At 41.1% G+C, this 17240-nt stretch overlaps 1 protein-coding gene and 1 long non-coding RNA gene across 10 annotated transcripts in view; one reads left to right on the top strand and one right to left on the bottom strand.

Annotated features, from left to right (window-relative positions):
* Positions 1–16937, bottom strand: part of LOC144341153 (uncharacterized) — a 30989-nt gene extending 14052 nt beyond the window's left edge. Inside the window, exon 1 of the long non-coding RNA XR_013417890.1 lies at positions 10771–16937. This is a non-coding gene — a long non-coding RNA (uncharacterized LOC144341153). The remainder of the gene's footprint in view (positions 1–10770) is intronic.
* The window catches only part of SHROOM3 (shroom family member 3), a 348763-nt gene that overhangs the window by 237780 nt on the left and 93743 nt on the right, over positions 1–17240 (top strand). The gene's annotated exons all lie outside the window — the stretch shown is intronic.

Genomic DNA, 17240 nt, shown 5'->3' with positions numbered 1-17240 from the left:
CGGGAGGTGGAGGTTGCAGTGAGCTGAGATCGGGCCACTACACTGCGACAGACCAAGCCTCTGTCTCAAAAAAAAAAAAAAAAAAAAAAAAGAAACAAAAACAAACAAAAAAACCCCGAGAATCCTAGATACTTTGCCCTTCAAGTATCTTGTTTAAATAAACTTTTTGCTTAAAATGAAAAAAATAATTGTTGTGCAAACCAAAACGAGTATGTGGGATGTTACATGAATTTCTCTGGTCAGATTTATATAGAGGCGAGCCTAAGTCACAGAGAATTGTTTTTATTATGCCTGAGGAATGCATCTGAAACACAGGACATGCTGCTCAAAACTGGGCCTAACTTTGTTAGATGTTTTAAGGAAACTAAGGTTCCACATCCATATGCCTACCTGCCAACTGGGCACACCCACACCATATCTCATAGGCACTTGCTTCAGACTGAGGTCATCTTTCTCATCGAAGCTGCTCTCTTTCTAGTCTTCCCCATTTCTGTGAATTAGGTATCATCACTCATTAGTTGCCAAGCTTGAAATCTGGGCATCTTCCTTGCCCCCTTTGTTTTTCTCACAGCCTCACACATCTAATAAAAATTAACAAGGCCTCTGTCTGTCCACTCCAAGACTTTTACACAAATGTTCAAAGCAGAATTATTCATCATAGACCAAATAATCCAAGTGTTCATCAACTTGTAAATGGATAAATGAAATATTGTATTTCTATACAATAGAATACTATTCTACAATAAACAGGAATTAACTATTGAAACATGCTGCAAAATGAATGGATCTCAAAAACATTATGCTAAGTAAAGGAAGCCAGACACAAAAGATTACATATTGTGATTCAAGTTATTTGAAATATCTAGAAAAGGAAAATCTATAGAGACAAAAAGGAGACCAGTGATGCCTGGGTTAGGAGTGGGTGCAGGGATTGGGCCTGAGGGAATTTTGGGGGTGATGAAAATGTCCTAAACCTGGATTATGGTGATGGTTGCAAAACTCTATCCATTTGCTAAAAATCATTGAATTGTATACTTTTTTTTAAAAAGGCATGTTATTTGAAAAATAACTTAGATATTCTATATTGAGTCAAACAGATTTATTTATTTATTTATTTATTTATTTATTTATTTATTTATTTTTTTGAGACGGAGTCTTGCTCTGTCGCCGAGACTGGAGTGCAGTGGCCGGATCTCGGCTCACTGCAAGCTCCGCCTCCCGGGTTTACGCCATTCTCCTGCCTCAGCCTCCCGAGTAGCTGGGACTACAGGCACCCGCCACCTCGCCCGGCTATTTTTTTATATTTTTTTACTAGAGACGGGGTTTCACCGGGTTAGCCAGGATGGTCTCGATCTCCTGACCTCGTGATCCGCCCGTCTCGGCCTCCCAAAGTGCTGGGATTACAGGCTTGAGCCACCGCGCCCGGCCAAAACAGATTTATTATAGAAAGAAAAGCAAAGGGCATAACTGTATAAATCAAGAAAGAGATTTTGGCTAGGTGCAGTGGCACATGCCTGTAATCCTAGCACTTTGGGAGGCCAAGGCAAGTGGATCACTTGAGCTCAGGAACTTGAGACCACCCTGGGCAACGTGGCAAAACCCGCTCTCTACTAAGAATACAAAAATTAGCCGGGCATGGTGGTGCATGCCTGTGGTCTCAGATACTTGGGAGATTGAAGTGGGAGGATCACTTGAGCCTGGGAGGTCACAGTGAGCTCAGATCATGCCACTGCACCCCAGGCTGGGTGACAGAGTGAGACCCTGTATCAAAAAAATAAATAAAAATAAAAGAGTTTCAAGAAAGATTAACAAGACCTAGCCACTCCACTTTCTAATTTTTCTCCCTGTCCTCACCTCTCTTTTAATCCCATCTGCTATTACTCTAGTTTAACCTATTTATTTGTTTGTTCAACAAACATTTGACCACCTACTATGTGCCAGGCACTTTCCTAGATGCTTGAGGTATAGTAAACAAACCAAGCAGACCCCTGGCCTCATGGAGCTTACATGCTGGCAATAGAGGGGCCAACATCACCTCCAGGTTGTACTCCCATGGCTGTGCCCTGACTGTTCTCCCTACCTCTGGCCTTGCCCCACTCCATCAGTGTCCACTACAACCATAGTGATCCTTCAAGATTGCAGATCTGATCCTGTCCCTCTGCTTAAAAACTTTCAATGGCTTCCAGTTGCCTTTTGGATAAACTTCAGACTCCTAACCAGGACCTGACTGTAGCTGTGTATCTGGAGCTGGCGGGGCCTTTGTGCCCAGGCTGTGTGTGCCAACCGTAACCACTTCCTCCTTTGTGCTCTCCTCCATCCATACTGGCATCTTCCCTTTCCTAGGTCTGCCAGCCCTCTTCATTCTCTTTGCTAACCCAACTCCCATTTAATCTCTATATCTCTGTTTAGAATCCTTTTGTACTCCCTCAGTTCCAGTTTAGGGGCCTTCCTATAGTTCCCCAGCCTGCCAGACAGATTTCATCACACAGTTCCCATGGAAAAGAGATGCACAATAAAACATGTTAATAAAACATGTTAGGTGAATGAACAGCCAGAAACATCCAGAGAGAGACAGGTTGAGCCGATACAGGTTGAGTATCTCTTATCCTACATGCTTGGGACTAGAAGTGTTTTGGATTTCAGATTTTTTTTAAAATTTTGATATGTTTGCATTATATATTTACCAGTTGAGCATCCCTAATCCAAAAATCCAAAATCCACAGTGCTCCAGTGAAAATTTCCTTTGAGCATCACGTCAGTGCTCAAAATGTTTCAGATTTTGGAGCAGTATGGATTTCAGATTTTTGAATTAGGGACACCCAACCTGTATTGACTTTTGTTACTTATGTGATACCATGGCCCCCCACGTTTAAGGGAAGGGGTGTTTTTCAGAGTTAGGAAACAGGAGTTTTATATACAATTTCCATGAAGGACACAGTGAGAAAGAAAGTCGAGATGATTTATCCCTCTAAAAAAAATGAACATAGCAAGATTTTCCAGTCTAATTCTATAAATGAGATTAACAATGAAGTGATATGCATACAAAGTGCTAAGGTCATTTGGCTAAAAGAAACTAAGGTAATATTTTCAGAGAGAAAAGAAAACCAGAGAATAATTCTATCCCTATTGTTGACATTGAAGATATTGCTTCAGCAGGCATATATCTTAAATGTTTTAATTAAATTCTTTTTACTGGAACTTTTTCTGTTACTTCAAATTAGGGACCAAAAAAAAAAAAAAAAAGAATACCGTGTTTCTCTCTGTTCAGCAGCTTCTTTTGATAGGGACAGTAAGCTCAAACTGTGTGGCAAGTTGACTTGAAACTTATTTACTCCCCAAAGAAAAGCTAGTTCTATTTTACTATTTTGTAAAGGATACCTGCATTTTAATTTGGTGAAAAAGTATTACTTGCCTTAAGGGGATTCTGCCTTATTACCCTTAAAAAAGTTCTCTTCCCCCCAAATTTCCAAACTAAAGGGAGCATACATCAAAACAACATTTGCTGTCTGTCACTTTGATCAAGAAACACCCATTTCAAAAACAAACTCAGAACTAGGCCAGATTTTTTTTAAAAGTCCCTTCCCGAATTAAATCAGTCAATATAAACAGCTCAGCCTCCCCACTGGATAAGAAAGAAAAAATGGGATGGGGTGAGGGTGGGTAGGTAGCCCAGGTAATAAGTAATTGAGTTGGGTTCCTTAAGCTTCTCATTTTGTCTGTCACCATGACTGTCTTCAACTGTTGGCTCTATGAATCTCTATCAGACTTGAGTTGGAATCACACTGTGTGATTAGGGACTTAATATAGTCTTATCTGGGTCTTCAAAAGCTTCTTTTGCCCTTATATATTATACCAAGGTAATTTAAAAAATAATCTTATTGGCCAATGGTTTAGAAAGAAAGATTTTTTTCTGAAGAAGATCCACAGTTCTCCTCTCTGCTTCTGTAGTCTTATATTTTTCTATTTTTTGTCCTTTTTGTCCACATAAAGAGAAAGGATATTTAAGGTTAACTGCTAGGCAGCTTGCTGAGAGAAAAAAGGCAAGGGTGGAGGAGTAGGGTAGGGTTTAAATAGCAGCCAAACTGAGCAATAGTGTATTTTCCTCTGAATTTGGCTATTTTCTTCTTTTTCACACTTGTTCTTTACTGTGTTTTTGTTAAAAAAAAATTTTAATTGTGATGAAAAACACATAACATAAAATTTACCACCTTCACCACTTATAAGCATGCAATTCAGTAGTGTTAAGTATATTCACATTGTGGTACAATAGATCTCCTGAACTTTTTCATCTTGCAAAACTGGAACTCTATATCCATTAAACAACTCCTGTATCCCCACTTTACTGTTGTTTTAAAAAATATTTATTTATTTGTTTATTTTGAGACAGGGTCTCACTTTGTTGCCTAAGCTACCGCACAGTGGCACAATCATAGCTCACTGTAACATTGAACTCCTGGGGTCAAGTGATCCTCCTGCCTCAGACTCCCAAGTAGCTAGGACTACAGGCATGTGCCACCACACCCAGCTACTTTTTTTTTCTTTTGTAGAGACGGGTCTTGCTATGTTGACCAGGCTAGTCTGGAACTCCTGGCCTCAAGCAAACGTCCCATCTCCACTCCCAAAGTGCTAGGATTACAGGCATGAGCCACCATGCCCAGCCTTACTGTTTTTTTTTGTTTTTTTTTTTTTTTTTTTTTTTGAGACGGAGTCTCGCTCTGCCGCGCAGGCTGGAGTGCAGTGGCCGGATCTCAGCTCACTGCAAGCTCCGCCTCCCGGGTTCACGCCATTCTCCTGCCTCAGCCTCCCGAGTACCTGGGACTACAGGCGCCCGCCACTGCGCCCGGCTAGTTTTTTTTGTATTTTTTTTTTAGTAGAGACGGGGTTTCACCGTGTTAGCCAGGATGGTCTCGATCTCCTGACCTCGTGATCTGCCCGTCTCGGCCTCCCAAAGTGCTGGGATTACAGGCTTGAGCCACCGCGCCCGGCCTGTTTTTAAATTAGAATTAAAAAGTTGGACTCTTATGATTCTGTATAATGTTTTCATCAATTCATATGTCAAGAAGTAAATATTTTTAAGTATTTTTAGTATAAGAGATACTGTTTTCTATGAAGAGTGATCTTATATTTCTACAGGTTATTTATCTTTTCTTCTCTCCTACACATTTTCAGGTAGGTGAGAGAGGAAATCATTCACATCCTTGAACCTTTAGCCACCTCTCTGACTCCTCATAACATGAGGATTGAGGCTGAGTTGTCCTCTAATAGTAGGAAGCAGAATAATCCTTTTTTCCTAGATCATATGTCAAATTTCTTTTCTTTTCTCTCTCTCTCTTTCTTTTTCCTTCCTTCTTTTCTTTCATTTTTTCTTTTCTTTTCCTTTCTTTCCTTCTTTCTTTCTTTCTTTCTTTTTCTTTCTTTCTTTCTTTCTTTCTCTTTCTCTCTCTCTCTTTCTTTCTTTCTTCCTTTCTTTCATTTTTCTTTTCTTTTTTTGTTTTTTTGTTATTTTGTTTTAACACAGGGTCTTGCTTTGTTGCCCAGGTTGGCACAATCTCAGCTCACTGCAACCTCTGCCTCCCAGGCTCAAGTGATCCTCCCACCTCAGCCTCCCAAGTAGCTGGGACTACAGGCACACATCACCATGCCTGGCTAATTTTTGCATTTTTTTGTAGAGCCAGGGTTTCTCCATGTTGTCCAGGCTGATCTTGAACTTCTGGGTTCAAGCGATCCTCCCACCTCGGCCTCCCAAAGAGCTGGGATTACAGGAATGAGCCACCACACCTGGCCAAGTCAAGTTTTTAGAAGCCATTTCTTACCTTCCCCCCACTCATCCTCCCCATTACCCCCACTCTTCAGCAACTGTCTCATACTAGTCTCTTAGGGTTCGTACCAGCTGCCAGGGGTCCTTCTTGGGTTGGCTCCAGTTTTCTGAAGTCTGGCAGTTAGTTAATAAGAAAACCAGGGATATAAATCATGGGCTTAGACAGTTTCCTCTGGGTATGCTTTTAGGTTCTGTCAGATTTATTCATTCCTATGCATGAGGAAGAGACCATTGTTCCCTTCAGACATGAGTATGAACACAGACCAGAGATAAACAAGGTGGGGTATGGGTAGGGAGTGGGAGGGAAGCTCAAAGTCCAGATGCTTATTAGTCCTGGTGAAAACACACCCATTTATGAAGAGCGGGGATCTTATGCTGGATAAGGGGACAAAAAGCAGAATTCTTAACCTGGCAACTCCCATACTGACAGAAGCAGGGTTCTCACTTGTTAATTCATCATATTGAAGTACCACTGGTATTTCTAAAAACAGTTTTGAAAGCATTATTTGTTTTGTGATCTCAATAGTTTCAAACCTCCAAAGGAATATTTATTGGAGATCTGTTATCTACCATGCCTTGTACTAGACACTGTAGGCACCCAGATGAGTAAGAAAGATGTAGTTCCTTCCCTCAAGAATCTTACTGTCTAGTTGTCAAAATCCTGGAGTCTATTATAAGTAGAGGCCAGGCACGATGGCTGATGCCCATAATCCCAGCACTGTGGAAAGCCAAGATGGGAGGATCACCTGAGGCCAGGAGTTCAAGACCAGCCTAGGCAACGTAGAGGCCCCATTTTTATAAAAAATTTAAAAATTAGCTGGTCATGATGATGTGTGCCTGTAGTCTCACTTACTCAGGAGTCTGAGGCAGAAGAATCCCGTAAGCCTAGGGATCCCTTTGAGGCTGCAGTGAGCTGTGATCATGCCACTATAATCCAGCCTGGGTGACAGGGTGAGACCCTGTCATCAATCAATCAATAGAGATGTAGTTAGAGGATAGATAGGTAGGTAAGTACATAGATGATAGTAGAGAAGGCTGAGAGCTGATACAGGCTGAGGAACAAAGTCAGGGGACCCTAAAGTTATTCAAGGGATTACACAGGATAAGGAAAATAAAACACTCAGCAGACTGCCTGAGACACTGGCCAATAAATGGAAGTTGTTGTCAGTAGCAAGAATAATATTCAGATAAATTAGCCCCAGGAGTAGATCTCGTTGGGAATACAGGGCATACACATACGCTTCTCAGCAGTTTTATGATAAGTACCAAAAATTTGGTTCATAAATTCATGGAAAAAATGGTTGGAGCAATTGAGAAAAGATCTTGCAAGAATGGGACTTACAAAAACAAAGGGGGACAAGGAGGACAACCTAGCCTTATAAAAATGAGGTGATGGGCACGTGTCTAGTGTTCTAGGAACATGAATTCAACCATACCTGTGTGTGCTATTCACCATGTGGTATCAGAGATGAATGAGGCAGAATCCCTGCTCCTAACCCACTTCATCTAGGGGGGAAGATTTTTGTTTTAATGGTATCAAAAGCTTTATTAAAGTTAAAATGTGATAAAGGCTATAGTAGATTATTGAATGATGCAGTTTTGAACACGTAGAAGAGAGAGAAGTTGCTTTTGGATGAGGATCAGAGGCATTTCATTGAGAATGGAATATATTTTGCAGGTCCTGGGAGATTGGCTAGAATTTTCATAGCAGAGATTGGCGTTAAGGAAAGGACCGAAACTCAGACAAAGGAAAATGGAGGGAAATCAGGACATGCTTGTAAAATGGTAATTATTTGACTCATTAAAGGTCATTAGAAAAACTCCGACCCTTGGAAATCGAGACCATCCTGGTTAACACAGTGAAACCCCGTCTCTACTAAAAATCCAAAAAATTAGCCGGGCATGGTGGTGGGCGCCTGTAGTCCCAGCTACTCGGGAGGCTGAGGCAGGAGAATGGCCTGAACTCGGGAGGCGGAGCTTGCGGTGAGCCGAGATCGCACCACTGCACTCCAGCCTGGGTGACAGAGCCAGACTCCGTCTAAAAAAAAAAGAGAGAAAGAAAAGAAAAGAGAAAAGAAAAACTCTGACGCTTATAGCTTAGCACATTAGGATGAAATCAGGCAAAGTTATGTGAAAAGGTACAATTTTTTTTTTTTTTTTGAGACGGAGTCTCGCTCTGTCACCCGGGCTGGAGTGCAGTGGCCGGATCTCAGCTCACTGCAAGCTCCGCCTCCCGGGTTTACGCCATTCTCCTGCCTCAGCCTCCCGAATAGCTGGGACTACAGGCGCCGCCACCTCGCCCGGCTAGTTTTTTGTATTTTTTTTAGTAGAGACGGGGTTTCACCGTGTTAGCCAGGATGGTCTCCATCTCGTGACCTCGTGATCCGCCCGCCTCGGCCTCCCAGAGTGCTGGGATTACAGGCTTGAGCCACCGCGCCCGGCCAAAAAAGGTACAATTTTTAAGGAAAATTTTAATAAATTCCCATTTACTGAGGAAAAATCATTCTGGAGACATCTGGGGCTTTGTCCATTCCCCTTTAGACCTATGAGGTAAAAAGGGTTTATATGTAGCTTGGTTTTTCTTAGTGCCCTGAATAGGAATAAAGTCTTTGCCTGCAGAGAATGAATGTGTCCACTTTCCTTTACCCTCTGGGAGATAGCAAACTTTGTCCTCTTATTAAAATAGTTTAACCTATAGCACATCTTGGTTCTCTCACACCAGCGTGGTATGAGAGAAAAGCATGGGCTTTGCAGTTGGGCAGGCTTCTCTGAGTCTTCATTCTCTGCCTTCTTTACTGTTGGACCTTGGGAAGTTACTTGAAAACTGAGCTTCATTTTCTCTTCTATAAAACAGGACTGATAATAGCTACCTTAAGGTATTATTGTAAAAATTAGAAAAAAAGTATATAAATAACCAGATGAGGTGAATGGCCAGGCGGCACAAAATACATGGTGGCTGCTTCTCTTATCAATAGACTATGGCGCAGCTCTTTGTGGGCAAGTGTGTCTTTCTGTATTGCCATGACTTTTGGTCTACAATCAAGAAATGGCAGCCAAGAGCCTGCTAGAATCTGCTCAGGACTCTGTTATCTTCTTGCCTTTGGCCAATACAAGCACATTTGGACACCGCCCAAATGTGCTGACTATAAGAACTTTAAAAACATACTTTCCCCCCATCTTATCTTCTGGTTTCTAGGCAAAAGCACTAAAGTATGTGGAATAACACTCACATCCGGCTTGGAGTAGAACAGTTTCCTGAACACCTACGGGGAGAAAGTTGTGCTTAAAAGCAAATAAACTGGAAAGTCAAGAAAAATTTTCCTCTTACTTGAATCTACTCGTGAAAGTCTAAAATAAAATGTGTGATTTGAGGCAAATGAAAGAGATCCGAGAAAATTAAGTACTCTGAAGAGTTATCATGGTGGTTACTGGCTAGAATCCCTTTTAGAAGCACATTGTTTGTAGGTTTCTAAAGAATAAGAGAGGCGAATTAGATTTTTAAGTCAATAATTTAAGTGAGACTGCCAAAAAAAGTAAACAGGAGCTACATTTAATTTCTGTTTTTCCTTTGAGAGCCAAGGAGGCCAGCAGTTCAAGTCCAATGAAACTGCCAACTAGCTAATGGAAAATTTTTCTTTTCAAACATAAATACTAAGGTTTACAAGTAAACATAAGGGTTGTTTTTTTTTTGTTTTTTTTTTTTTTTTTTTTTTTTTTGCTGACATAGAGCACCAAATAAGACTTAGCCCCTTTTAGAAAATTTGTAGACATTCAATATCATATTGTCTGGACCTCAGTAGGAGTATATCATCAAAGGAAGTCATTTGCATTTCAGGAACCCCAATTAGTTTTACCCTAGCAACTTTTCTTGCTTTTATCTCTTGAAGTTTCACTTTCATAGCACTTTGGTTTTTTTTAAAGCAGTGTATGGCAATGTTGATGACTTTTCAATATATGTAGTCAAGACTTCATATACCAAAGTGTTAAGAAGACAACTAAGTCAGTCGGATGGGTATTTTGATGCTATGAATAAAAGTAATCACAGGTCCTTTTTGAAAGGCCCAAAATTCGAATATGATGCAAAGACATGAAGTGCCAAATCAATGAGCAATTTTTTAAAAGTAATTTTAGTTTTCTTGTTGATGTTTTTTCTTGTTATGAAGAAATCATTTTTGGTGTCTTTGATGATTCTCTTGGTCAGCGAAGCAGTTCTTAATAAATAAGTGATAAGTTTGTAGCAATGGAAAAACATGATGCTATCAGTCATTAAAACAGATTTCTATAAGTCATTTGTTCAACTTGCATGCCAATTTATGACAGTGTCACCTTTCTCTATTTCTAGTTCTCCTGTCTCCTTACTTACCACATAAGATTAGAGTCAGATACCTCAATCTAGTCTTAAAATCCCCCACCCACTGCCCTCCAGGCATGCTAGTGTCTTCCATCCCAGGTCTACTCTGGCCTAGTCTTTCTTCCTTTTCATCTCGTTATCTCCTACACTGTTTCCCTGACTCTTTTTCCCCACCCAGTCATCAGGCAGCTTCTCAGACAAGGAAGCAGTATTTGTTAAAATACAAATTACAAGCCAAGGATAGGAACTGCACCGAATTCCATGCCTAAATCTTCTAGGCTTCCCCTTCCTCATACCTCCCCCAAGCATTTACTTAACTTCATCTGTGTCGTTAAAACATGAATATTTTTCTAGAAGAAAAAAAAAAAAGCTTCCATTAGAACATATGGGATTATACCCCAGAAAAGATTTCAGTCCTTAAGTCTTGTGGTTTTTGGACATCATCAATTAAAATACTCACTTGTCTCAACAGAAAATAATATTCTCACTTCTGCTCAGGCACAGGTTAGGTTCTGAATGCCATCCAGCTCAGCCTGTCCACCCTGCACACACCACCTCCCCATGCTCACCAGGCACTTTCTCCTCAGTGACAAGGACCTACCAGTATTTGAATGCACTCCAGTTGAACCCATGCTGTTAAGGAGCTGTCACTCGTGGAGTTTTACCTTTCAGGATTCTGGGCCATCAGTACTCATTGTCGCCTAGATCACATGTCTTTTTCAAAGAGTCAAATGCCCTTCACATACCAAGCACACTTCACCTTCTTCCAGAAGGTTGTTGCCACTAATAGGAGGTGGCAGCTGTTAGTAATTCACGTCAACCCTGTTGAGAGCTTCAAGGTTGAAAAGGAAAAACACTTTCTCCAGCGCAAACAGCCGGAATCAGTTTCAAGCTGGTGAGGTTTTTTGTTGTTTGGATTGCAGCTTGACCTGTACCTTTTACAAGTGAATTTACAAAGTGGATTTTCTTCTCTGAAATTTTGCTTGGGGACCAAAATTTAAATAAATACCACAAGTGAAAGACATTACCCTATTTCTCCCACATAATCATCACTCACCCCCATTCATGTTAAGTGCTGCCTGATTAATAAGAGCTAAAATTCAATAAGCACTTCCTTTATGGCAGAGACTGTCCTAAGTGCTTCATCTAAAGTATTACATCTAGAACTTCAGCAACTCTATGATTCAGATTCAATGTTTAGCTCTCATTTTATAGATGAGAAAGCTGCTTCATGGAGTAAGTGGTCAGCACAAGGTCACATCGTAAGCACTGCAGCCAGGACTCAAATTTACGTATTCTGCTTCAGAGACTACACTTGTAATCATGATGCAATGCTGTTTCAACTGAAATGGGATTCCACCTTGGTGACAAAGTCATTGTGATCAAAATCAATGAGCCCGGCACCTCCCATTCAATATCCTCAACATGCTGTCAGCATGGCGTCTTGAACAGTGCAGATCCGATCATGACACTGGTGTAAAAGTTTTAGTGATTTCTCTTTGCCTACAATATAAAGTCTAGATCTTGAAGATTGGCCTAAAGGGCCATTATTTTCCATCATCTGCCTTTCCATCTATTATCAACTGCCCACCTGCCCATGCCCTAGTGATGTTACTTGCAGTTCCACAATTGGCCTGTGCTGTTTGATGCTTTGAGATCTTCAAACTTTCTGCCCTGAACTATTCCTCCCCTCCTCTTAGTTAGCAAGTTCATGCACATCCTTCAGGACCTCTCCTAAACATGTCCTGCACATCCTTCCCTGACATAAATATCTTCTCCTCTGCTTGCTACCAACACATAGAACTATTTATCAAAATTATGATAGCCACTATTTTCAGCTGTCATGTGCCAGGCACAGTATTGAACACTTAGCATGTTTGCTAGGTACAAATAGTGAACCACAGACATAATTAAGTGAGAAATGTAACTGTTTCTTTAAAAAAAAAACCTGACCATAATTTCTATTTTGAGACCTCATTCAGCTGGAAGACAGAAACTTATATCAGCCAATTCAGGATCCCCTCTAGCTCCTGGGGTTGCAGCAAAGTTGTAAGAGGCTTAGGCAGAGTCTAGGGGGTGTGTGTGTGTGTGTGTGTGTGTGTGTGTGTGTGTGTCTGGATGAGATTGAACCTTTGGTATTCTTGTCACCATTCCCCATGCTAGTGTCTGGTTGGTGTCTGGTGTTGGGATGTTGGTATCTGCAGCCTTTTCAGATGGATTAGGAATCTGTGCCCTCTTGGCTTACCAGAAGCAGTTTGCCTCTCCTGAACCACTCTGGACTGGAAAGATTGGTGGAAGGCATGACACTCTCTCCAGCCCAGGCGCGCCACACAGTCATTTCTTTCATTACCACTCTATGCTGGGCTCGCAGGGACTCTGGACTGAGCCAGTTCTCTGGAGTATTGCCTGGGACCAGGGCCCACATCCTTTGTGCCCTCAACTCTCTCTGCCTCTCTGGAGCTTCCATCTTACCCCACGTAAGACTCCTAACTCCCCTCCACTTTCCCTCTGGCTCTCCTTGCCTTTCTTCTTCAGTCCTAGAAAGCTGTAACGTCTGCTGGGAAGAAAAACTGGCTCTAATTGAGTATTCTTGCACACCTTAAGTCTGGCGCCTGGATTCCTTTGTTCTATGAGTTCTGTTGTGTTCCCTTGTTTTTCTTTGGTCAGTGAATGACACTGACTGGGAAGAAAGATGAAGGTTACTGGAAAAATCAATGTTATGAGTAAGCAGTTAATATCTCACTCTTACCTTGCCCCCCAGACACACACTCAATGATTATCCCATATTAATTTTTATAAAAACCTTCTGTGGAAGATGTAATTACCATTTTCACAGAGGAAAAACTGAGGCTTAGTGAGATCAACTGACCTCACCCCCAGCAGGCAAGATCTTGAATTCAGTCCACACTTTTGACCACCACACTCCACCATCCTTAGCACATGGGACTGAAATAATTTCTTTAGATACCTGGGTTTTCCACCACACTGTGAGTTCCTTGAAGTTAGGGTTGGACTTCATCCATCTTGATATCCCTATCCCTGGCATATAACAGGTTCTTAGTAGGTGGCAGTTGAATTGAAATGGGTCAAGGAGAGAGAAAGGAAGATAAGAAGGAAAAAAAAAAAGGAGAATGAGAAAATTCCCTTATCTTAAGCTATTTTGAAACTTCCTGAATGATACTCTGCCGGCTAAAATGTAAGTGGAATGAAAAGTTTGATGATTATCTAAGTCATGTCTAGCACTGAGCTCTCCTTATATTATGCTGTCAAATTATTCTAGGCAAAGAAATTAATTCCTTGTCTCCAGGAAAGAAAAAGGTGTAATGTGGTTGGTGACATAGCAATGACAAATGAGGAAAATGTGCATATGTGAGCAGTGACCAGTGTGGACAGTTTTTACCAGTCAATGCAGTAATAACTGATTTTTATTTACTTTTCTAGACAGTGCCATCCAAGATGCTGGTGGCATATAAATCTGATAACTTCTGGAATTTCACAGTTTTCCATTAAAATTTTATCTGAAAGCCCTTGTTTTACCATGTTACATAAAAGCCTCTGATAACAAATATCATATTTATCTGCCCATGAATGTAGGTGAAGGGTAGAAGTTTTAGGCTGTGACATGCCCAAGTTACAATCAAGGTAGTTTTGCCAACTAGTTTTTTTTTTTTTCTTTTTCATAATCATCTATATGCATGTGTTTTATTTTTAAAAAATTTTTATTTGATGTTGTAACAGATAACTAGAACACAACATAAATGAAACCATAAAGTTAATCATTTCCCTGCCCCACCTTTCCCAGGTAACTTATATTAACAGCCTGGTGTGTGTTCTTCCTTGGGGTAATGTAACATTTGTGTTCTCGCACAAATCCTCGTTCATAGAAGTTTGCTTTTTCTCCTTATAGTGTTTCTCCTGACCTCCCTCGCTGCCTTTACCCTCCAGCGAATTTCCCTCATTCTTTCCCCCTCTCTCTTCCCCATTCCCCATTCCTCCTCCGTCTCTTTTCTCTCTCTCTCTTTCTTTCTTTCTTTTTTTTTTTTTTTTTTTTGAGGTGGAGTCCCCCTCTGTCGCCCAGACTGGAGTGCAGTGGTGCCATCTTGGCTCACTGCAAGCTCCGCCTCCCAGGTTCACGCCATTCTCCTGCCTCAGCCTCCAGAGTAGCTGGGACTACAGGCGCTCGCCACCACGCCCGGCTAATTTTTTGTATTTTTAGTAGAGACGGGGTTTCACCGTGTTAGGATGGTCTCGATCTCCTGACCTCATGATCCGCCCACCTCGGCCTCCCAAAGTGCTGGGATTACAGGCGTAAGCCACCGCACCCGGCCTTCTCTCTCTTTCTTCCCCTTCTCTGTTTTTCATTTTCTATCTTTTCTTCTTTCTTTCTCTGTTAGCCTTGGAGGACCCAGGCTCTTGGGAAATTGCCTTTACCCTCAAGGTGCGACAGTTCAGTCGAGTTTTGACTCTGAACATTTTTCTTGGGTTGTCTTATGCCTCAGCATAAGAAAGGAATAGAAACGGGTAGGCAGAAAGTAAAATATTCAGTTAATCAAAATTAACTTATTTGATGGAACTACTTTAGAACCCAGGATGCTTTTTAAAATTATTAAAATGTTTATTATACAAATGTAATTCAAAGAGTAAATCATAGTTCTTGTTTTTAAAAAATCCTCAAAGTCTATAGAAGTGTTTAAAACAAATGATAAATTTTTATTTGTCACCCAGAATTCTTTTCCCTGCAATGCCACAATAGTTTAGCATTTCCTCCATGAAGTTTTTCTGGATATTTATAAAACGTGTAACAAATATTGTATGTACTGGTGGATGTAGACAGCAAATGGGAAGATTTTCACTAGATAATGTGGACATCTCTCCGTGTCAGCACATATAGGACCCCCCTGTTTCACTTTAAATGCTGCATAATATCCTTTGCAATGAATGTACCATTTTCTACATGAACATTTAGGTTGCTTCCAATTTACATGATGCATTTCCAATCTTTCAACCAAGACTTCCCCAAAAGAATGCTGTCAATTCTTGTCTCCTTTATGACTTGGGGCTGCTGACCTGAGTGACCGTTATTTAACCAGTGACCCCCATCGCCTTGACAGGGTCCTTTGTGTCCCGTATCTCCACGAGGACAAGAACTTGCTGGCTACCTTCACCCTCTGAGGCTATCCCTGTAGATCTCATTCTGCTAGTATTGTTGCTATGTTTTTTCCTAACCTTTTTGCCTCTGTTTAAACCTATACAGGTTTGATACAGGCTCCATGCACATTGTAGTTGACTGCTGTGCTAACATACTTTGGTAGTGGCATAGATAGTGAATAACTCGCACCTACCTAGTCCTCCTCTCTCTTTTCTTTGGGTTCTCACCTGTGCAAGATCCTATGTAGCTTTCGGGATAACAGCCAGGATGCATTAAGGCCTTTACTTGGGACCCTAGTCCTGGAGCTATAAAGAACAACAGAAAACCTGGAGGTGCTTTGGTCGCTGTGAAATAGCTGCCAACCAAAGAGACTTTATCCAGAGAGAGGGTGAGGCAGGTATCAGCTCAGAGGATCTGGGGGCTCACTGGCCTATTTAAGGGAAGAGACTGTGATAGACATGTTAAAAGGCATTTGAAAAGACAAAGTAACTCTGAGACGCTGAAAGAAATTCTGGTTTTCCTCCTTCATGTTCACTACATGAAATAGATCATTTCTAAGGGGTTGGCATGGCCTTGAATGCATTTCCCTAAAGTTTCCATTTTAACATCTTATCCTAGGACACCTAGGATGGTTGTTCACTTGTTTTTCATTTTGTTGTGAGTGGTTCCAAAAAATCAAAATATTTATTAAAGTGAATATTATGCTAGAAGTTATATATTGTTCACACTAAACCCCAACACCCATTAGAGAAAGCAGCACATCATTTGTTCCTCCTAATATTTTCTCTCCTAAGCAAACAATCTATGTTTCAAGTGTGTTCTTTCTCTGTAGTGTGTTGTTTATATTGGTCATTAAATAGTTCCTAAAACTGACTTTCAACTTATACATAGACATTGTTTCTCTAAGGTGTCAACATTGAAAAGAACAGTATAGAGCAGGGGTGTCCAATCTTTTGGCTTCCCTGGGACACACTGGAGAAGAAGAACTGTCTTGGGCCACACCTACAATACACTAACACTAACGATAGGTGATGAGCTAAAAAACAAAAAAAAAAATCACAAAAAAATCTCATAATGTTTTAAGAAAGTTCATGAATTTGTTTAAGACCACATTGAAAGACATCCTGGGCCACATGCGGCCTGCAAGCTGAGGACTGGGCAAGCTTGGTATAGATGAACCAGGGAATTTATTGTATGACTGTGGCAAGAAAGAGTTAATAATTATTTAGCAAAGATTCTTACATTTCAAATAATTGTTTTTCACATCAAAACTTTAGTTGGAATAATAGAAGGAATGTCAAAATGAATTGGTAAGAAATAATGGTAGTCTATTTCTAAGTAAAATTTAGTAATATTTTAAAGTATAGGCTGGGCGCAGTGGCTCACACCTGTAATCCCAGCACTTTGGGAGGCTGACATGGGTGGATCACTTGAGGTCAGGACTTCAAGACCAGCCTGGCCAACATGGTGAAACCCATCTCTACTAAAAATACAAAAATTAGCCAGGCCTTGTGGTGTGCACCTATAATCCCAGCTACTTGGGAGGCAGGAGAATCGCTTGAACCAGGGAGGCAGAGGTTGTAGTGAGCTGAGATTGCACCACTGCACTCCAGCCTGGGTGACAGAGCGAGACTCCATCTCAATATAAAATAAAATAAAGTATAGAAGTAATCATAGAGTTTTTTTTTTTTTTGAGACGGAGTCTCGCTCTGTTGCCCAGGCTGGAGTGCAGTGGCGGGATCTCAGCTCATTGCAAGCTCCGCCTCCTGGGTTCACGCCATTCTCCTGCCTCAGCCTCCCAAATAGCTGGGACTACAGGCACCCGCCACCTCGCCCGGCTAGGGTTTTTTTTTGTATTTTTTAGTAGAGGCGGGGTTTCACCGTGTTAGCCAGGATGGTCTGGATCTCCTGACCTCGTGATC

This window comes from Macaca mulatta, chromosome 5 (genome assembly GCF_049350105.2).
Source record: "Macaca mulatta isolate MMU2019108-1 chromosome 5, T2T-MMU8v2.0, whole genome shotgun sequence".
In the NCBI taxonomy this organism is placed as follows: Eukaryota; Metazoa; Chordata; class Mammalia; order Primates; family Cercopithecidae; genus Macaca; species Macaca mulatta.
This window is presented reverse-complemented; position numbering and strand designations above follow the sequence as displayed.